This window comes from Gossypium hirsutum, chromosome A07, assembly GCF_007990345.1.
Source record: "Gossypium hirsutum isolate 1008001.06 chromosome A07, Gossypium_hirsutum_v2.1, whole genome shotgun sequence".
In the NCBI taxonomy this organism is placed as follows: Eukaryota; Viridiplantae; Streptophyta; class Magnoliopsida; order Malvales; family Malvaceae; genus Gossypium; species Gossypium hirsutum.
This window is the reverse complement of record NC_053430.1, coordinates 26780656-26788493: the sequence shown is the minus strand read 5'-3', so window position 1 is coordinate 26788493 and position 7838 is coordinate 26780656. Positions and strand designations below refer to the sequence as shown.

The 7838-nt window shown below is 33.1% G+C and overlaps 1 pseudogene; it reads left to right on the top strand.

Moving 5' to 3' along the window:
- The first annotated feature begins 1068 nt into the window (after positions 1-1068).
- On the top strand, positions 1069-7838 carry LOC107953059 (importin subunit alpha-6-like; annotated as a pseudogene).

Here is a 7838-nt window from a genome sequence, read left to right as displayed (position 1 = left end):
TAAATGAAAGAAACAAAGGCTAAGCTTTTTGGGAGAGGGAGCTTTACAGAAAAGATGAGTGAAATTTGTATCACTCCATCCCCTATTTATAGTACTTAGAAAACCTAGTCTATTCCTATCTAAATTCTAAAAGTTAAATAGAGATAAAAGCTAAAATTAAATCTAAATAATAATCTTAACAATTATCCTAATATAATTAAAATTTTAAATAGAGTCTTGTGTTTATAAAATCTTTTCTTTGCACTTTTGCCCCCAGAGTCTTCCACACTTGTATTTTTGGCACCATTTCTTTTCTATTTCGTATGCTGGCCCATTTTATCTTTAAATTCACGTTTTTTGCCCCCAAATTTCTTTTTACCTTCAATTTAGTCCCTATAAGATAAAAAATGATAAATAGCTCAAATTAATAGGATCATACTCAAAATAAATACGTAATTAATACATAAAAATATGTCATTACAGAGTATTATCATTTATCATTGTATATAACTATTATTTTAAATTTTTTAAAGAGATTAATTTAAAATTTCATCATTTAAAGGGTAAAATACAATTTTATCATATATTAACTTATAATTTTAAAATTTTAAAAGTTTTAAAAACATTATTTTACTATTTCAAGGACGAATGCCATTACCCCTGTTGCTTGGATTACAGAAATTGAAAAAGTAATTTTGAAGATATTTTTTATATAGAAAAAATTACCCTATAATAATTTGGATTTATTTTATTATTTTTAATAACATAAGGATTAAAATGATTCATTTAGTAATATTATGTATGACTTGATTGGTGATTACAACCAACTAAATTCGTATATTTTTTTCTTTCTCTCTTAAATTAAAATTAAAATTTTTAAATTAAATTAATTTTTGCCAAATATATTCACTTCCATTTGTCCTCTATTTTAAAACCAATTGTGTGAGGGGATCTAAATTCGTTTGGATAAAAAGATTTATAATGATCAAATTGAAAAATGTTGTCAAATTGAAGGACTAAATATTACTTATCCCCGATTATCATTCCATTAAACTCAAAGCCCAATTATCAGTATCCTGACTCAAGCCTATCAATACAATCTCCTTTCCCTCTTTTTCACTCGCTTCCAAAATTGGCGCCACTCTCTTTCTGTCTTCTCATTTTCTCAAACAATCTATCCCAAGTAGTACAACGTATTCTACCTGCAATTTAATCGGTGGTTCGATCCGATTTGAAAGAGAAAAAAAAAAAAAGAGGAGATGTCTCTAAGACGGAGCACGAGGGCCGAGGTTCGAAGGAACAGGTACAAGGTGACGGTTGATGCGGAGGAAGGTCGCTGGAGGAGAGAAGACAACATGGTTGAGATTCGAAAGAACAAGAGAGAAGAGAACCTTCCTTAAGAAATACCGCGAAGGACTTCTCGCTCAACAACAACTGCAGCAACAGCAGTTGCTTTCTTCAACTGCGGATTCCGAGAAAAATGTATTACATTCAACTGATCAATTGATTTGATCCATCGAATCATGATTGATAGCCAGGTTCAACTTATTGTCTTACTTCAATTTCTGTAATTAGATAAAAAAATTTTGCTAGTGTTACTGGTGTTATAAAGTTGCTGATTAGGAGTAGGTCAATTTGTGTTACTGACATGAACTGAAATACATGTTGAACTTATTGGTTTTAGTAAGCCGATAAAGAATGGATAGGGCTATTTACTCTTTTACTATTGAATCAAACATGATTTTGACGTGTTTATAATCTAATTATAAACTAATTGCAGTTAGAAAGTCTTCCGGCTATGGTAGAGCGCCTTGGTCAGATGACAGGAATGCCTAGCTAGAGGCGACCACTCAGTTCTGGAAGTTACTATCAATAGGTCGATATTTTGTTTTTCTATTTTTTCTTGTTGCAACTCACTTTTAATTTTGCATTTACAAGTTATTACTTGCTCTTAGTTTATCTTCAGATCATGGTCCTCCAATCAATGAAGTTGTACAATCAGGTGTTGTTCCTCGCTTTGTTGAGTTTCTTGCTAGGGATGACTTCCCATAGCTTCAGGTTTGATATTTTGATACTGAAGTTATTAGGATTTTGCTCAATCTCTTTGGTAATGTTTTGGTTGTTTTATGGTTTAACTGTTTTTATGCAATCTTGTGGGTTGTAGTTTGAGGCAGCTTGGGTTCTCACGAATATTGCCGCAGGGACGTCAGACAATACCAAAGTTGTAATTAATCATGGAGCTGTCCCTGTATTTGTTAAACTTCTTGCATCTCTGACCAATAATGTACGTGAGCAGGTAGATATCACAGTTCACAAGTAATCTTATTTTTATTAATACAGTTTAGTTGCATTCCAATACGGGTTATCATTTTCTTTTTGGAATTATAGCTTGTTTGGGCCTTAGGAAATGTTTCCGGAGACTCACCTAAATATCGCGACCTGGCCCGTGGTCATGGTGCCTTGCTGCCACTGTTGGCACAATTCAATGAGCATGCCAAGCTTCTATGTTGCGAAATGCTACATGGAGTTTGTCAAACTTTTGCAGGGGCAAGCCACGGGCATCATTTGAGCTGGTTGGTCTTTCTCGACTCTTGTAATATGAATTGTTTGGAATTATGACTTTTTTTTGCTGATGTCTTTTGCTAACACGTATGCTTTTGAAATTCAATAAGCAGACAAAGCTAGCTTTGCCCACTCTTGAGCGTCTTATCCATTTGAACGATGAGGAAGTCCTTACAGATGCATGCTGGGCCCTGTCATATCTCTCAGATGGTACTAATGAAAAAATCCAAGTTGTTATTGAAGCAGGTGTCTGCCCCCGCTCGTTCAGCTCTTGCTGTAAGTACTGGATCATTTTGCTTTTCAAATTGATTTTTGATTTGATATATATGTTTATGTTATTGTTTGTCCCTTTTTCTTTTGAAGAAATTTATCCTTTGTCTGTTTCTAGCAGTTGCTTGTGAATTCTGGATGTTTTGAATATCCTCACTTATTTTTCCTTGTTAGTCATCCATCCCCAACAGTCCTCATTCCTGCGCTTCGCACAGTTGGAAATATTGTTAGTGGGGATGATATACAGACTCAGGTATGGAATATTTAATGACATATTCATTTCTTTCTCTACTACTATTCTGATTTCTTTCATTTGAGATGTTTTTAGCTGACTTATCCTTGTTCTGGTTTTGGCTGGTTAATTGCATTTATATCTACACGTTACACAACTTAATATAATATATTCTCTCTGACTAATCTATTGGTTCTCTGTTGCTTAAACCATGTTGGGGCAGTGCTGTCCTTTCTATTACAATTATTTTGACTGTCTCTGATATGTCATTGCAGAAGCCATTGGTGCAATACTATGTTTGGTTAGCTTGATATTTCAATTTTGTTTTTCAGGCAAACAACAAATTATGCCTTGCATTAATGTGCTAGTATTCTTCACAACTCTGATTTGAATATGGTTTCTTTAAAATATGCTTCACATTTTGTAACATCCCCAAAAATCAGGGGTTAGTAGAATCGGGTTTGTGAATCGAGAGAGAGAGTGGTTATGCCTTAATTTTTAGGAAATAAATGAGGTATTAGTTTGTTGGTTAAGTGTTAGTGAAACATTCCTTGAAATCCAAGTTCAAATCCCTTTAATTCTCACCATTTTTATTATTTTACAAATTTTACCTTAAACCCTAGTATGTGACGTGTCTTGTTTTTTTAAAATAAATATTGCAAAATTATTTTAAGAATGATGAAAAAGCCTAATGGTTAAAAGAAATATGAGAAAGGATGGAAATTAAATGAGGTCCCAAGTTCGAATCCCTTTCTTTGCGAAATAATTAAATTTTGCAAAATCCCTTATTTTTTTAATGTGTGTGCCATCCATACCCTTGAACCCTAAGTATAAATATAACTTTTTATTGTATTTTTCAGCTTTTAATTCAACTTTTACCTACCCAAGCCGTTCACTCTCTTCCTCTCCTCTTTTCTCTTCAATTTTTTTTCTTTTTCCCATTGTTGTCATTGCTTACACCTAGTTTTACCATCTCTTTCTTCTTTTTTCTTTTTTTCCACAAGATTTGTTAACATATTTTCTACCATATTGCTGTCATTTTTCCTCATTAAAATCAGCCCCAAATCTGAAATCTTGAACTCCAAGATCGATCTCGAATATTGCCAAGAAAGTGCCATAGCCGTTTCTCTCGACTAGCTTGGGTAATGTCTCTTCTCTCTTCAATTTCTTAATTAATCTTTTCCACTCAAAACCTAAATTTCCAAATCTGGAATTTGGGGGATTTTAAATGATTTCAAAGATATTTTTCCAAATTTTAATGAGATCTCAAATCGTTTTAAAATTCAGCCCCAATTTTGGTCACCGCGAGTGGTGGTGCTTACACCTATGGGCAAGAAAAGGGGCTGTTTTGTTTCTTGGTTTTTGCCTATATTTTTCCAGAATTAATTTGAGTTCTTGAGCCCTCCTAATCAGCTTTTAAACCCATTTCAATTAGGAAAAAACGTTTTTGATCGATTGGCTATTCAGATCCCACAAATCGTGAAACATAAGTGCAATTAAGGGTACTAGTTTGTTATTTCGACATAGTTGTTGGGTAAAGGTTATGATTTGATTAAATGAATGAATTTAATTATTAATTAGCTACTGATTTTTCATTATATTATTGAATTAGGTGCTGACTCAAACACCCTAAATCATCTGTAATGGCGAAGAATGATTGTACGTATGGTTTGCATCGATACAGTGTAAGGAATCTAACTAGTTTGGATTTATAAAATAGTTATAATTTCAACGATTGGTTTGAACTCATAAGTGGGTGTTTGGGGGCTAGTTTAATGATAAATTTATTGAATTTATACTGAATTTTGGTTTAGGTTCATTTAAGAAATTATTAAAGAAAATTGGAAGATTTGTTAGTGTGCTGCGAGGAAGTAAAAAATAAGGTGTGGGCCCTAAACTCATAAAATTGTTTGAAAATGTTAAATGTCATGTTATATTTGATAAATTATCTTTCTGAATGGATTGGATGAATAGCCAAATTATTTATTTTGTAAGTGGCCGAACCAGGTATGTTTCGAGCCTTAAAAGATTGACATGTTGGCAAAATTGCTAGTTTGATAGTATGAATGTTTGATTGAGTTTGTAATTACATATTTGAGTTATGAGATATGAGAATGTATGACTGAATAATATAATATGTTGAGATATTAAGCTTTTGTATGATTTAAACGCATGAGATATTTGTTATATTGTGTATTGAAAAGGGTGCTATTTATGCACAATGAAAATCTGTACAGTATGTGAAATTGAACGATATTGATTGATACTAACTCAATGGTAATTTGAAAGATTGGAACATTATTTTCATTTACTGAAAGCATGTAATTATGTATGAGATTGTGTGACATATTGCATATGCATTGGGTTGGGATTCTATGGTTGACGGAGGAGTTCTGTGGAGTACCGATGGCATATTAAGTCCACATTATTCGTAGTCAGTGCACTGCACCTGGAGTATCGAGGGGATTGACGATTTTATCGCCTATTATATGTTATTGGCGATTGTATCGCACTATTTGATATCCGACAGATTTTATGCATTATTGATTATTTGGTGGTTTTACCACATCGAGCTATGCTCATAATATTTTGGAGTTGGCAGACGGGTTCTGGGGAACTCGTGGTGTGTAGCGGATGGAATGGGTAGAAACCTTTTTGCATTGCATCATGTGCACGACATATTCGAATGTTATTGATTTATGCTTTGTATTGTGTTTTGTTGTACTGAATGGTGGTTATTACTCGAATGAATGATGTCCTATGCTCATACATCGTTTGACATCAATTTGATAATGGCTATGTAATGACATGAAATTCCTATAATAGTTCTGTTTTCTTCTGTTAATGCTAATATGTTTCACTGTATTTGATGTTTTTGCCCATTTAAATAATTATGACTCGCACTGAGTTTTTCATGAGTTCACCCCTCAATAATGTTTTAACTTTTCAGGTAAACCTCAAAACTAGGACAGGGCTTGGCATTCGGAGAATCACCTTGGATCTCAGACTAGTCTTAATAAGTATTATTAAGTTTTTATTGATTTTGGCTTGTAATTTTTAATTATCTCTTATCTGTGGCTTGGTAACTTTTCTTTTGAAAATTTTTGCATGCATGAATTACTCAAGCATAATAATCGGGTAATGCATTATGTCAGGCTCAAGTAAAATTTGATATTGCTCGCTAGTTTCCATTACATTGCAAATGAACTATTTTTGAAAAAAGAAATCAATAAGGCAATTAATTTTCCAAAATGACTTGAAAATTGATTTTTTTGCTGCATTAGTTTAATTTCCAGTTTTTTTTTAAAGTCTTAAAAAATAACGTAAGTTAGCTTAGTCATTTGAGTGACTAATATAGCCTTTTCAATTTAGTCATAACGTCTAGGTCAGGTTTGGGAGGTTACACATTTGATGATGTCAATAAATGTTGGAAGATTTTAAAGCTGGGTATCGTTTCTAATGGTTTATCTGTTTGGGTTTATTATGAAAATTGGATAGCTATATATGGTTTCAGTTGACATGCTTATAGAAAATTTTGTTGGAAAACATAAACTCTAGATGTGTTCCCACTTAAGAAAAATTCAGAAAATTAGAAGATTTTGATTTATGACAAGATTGTAGATTGAAGTAATTGTATATAACACATGATTTCGACATGTTTTGTTACTTGTAGGCAAATATGATTAATGCATCTTCTTCATGGTTAATTGGCATATGGTGAGATGAATCATAGTTTACGCCCTTAATTTATATTTGGATTAAACGGTCTTTAATAATTAGGATTGAGTTGACAATATCATGTTTCTTTGGACAACAATGTTTGTATTCATATAACTACTTAGTTGCCTTTTGCTCCAGAATTGTTATGCTACATGTTATTGCCTCTTTCAGTGTATTATAAACCACCAAGCTCTTCCAAGCCTTTTGAACCTGTTGACAAATAACTACAAAAAGGGTATCAATAAAGAAGCTTGCTGGACCATTTCAAACATCACTGCTGGAAATGCAAACTAGATACAGGTTGGGAAATTTAGTATGATAATCTATTGTTGATGTTATAGTTTTCAATTGTCGCCTTTTCATCCAGTTTGAATAATTCAGTTAGTGTGTGAATTGGAAATGTTTTTTTTAGGCTGTAATTGACACTGGCATTATTGCTCCTCTAGTAAATCCACTTCAACACTCTGAGTTTGAGATCAAGAAAGAAGTTGCTTGGGCAATTTCAAATGCTACATCTGTCGGCAGCCACGAACAAGTAAAGTATAGTTTTTTTGCCATAATCACTATCTGGGTTCTTCATCATACAATTTTCTGTAAATAATTAGTTTCTGATTTATTTGCCAGGTTCCTGGTGAGCGAAGATGGCATTCCATTGTGTGATCTTCTAACCTGTCTTGACCCAAGAATTATCACTGTTTGTTTAGAGGGGCTTGAAAACATTTTAAAGGTTGGTGAAGCTTAGAAAAAATTGGGTCACACCAGAGAATTCAATGTCTATGCTGACTTACTTAATAATACTTGGGGGTTGGAAAAGATTGAAAACCTCCAAAGTCATGACAACAATGAAATCTATGAGACGACTGTGAAGATTCTTGAAACATATTGGGGGGAAGATGAGGATGAGCCACTACCCCTAGTGATGCTTCACAATCTGGTTTCCATTTTATAGGAAACCAACTTCCTGTTCCATCTAGTGGATTCAGTTTTAGTTGAAGGTATTGATAATATTCTAAAACGACATTTTTATGTGCTAATTGCATGTTTATTTTGAGTATGGCCTTACTAATTTGAGCTA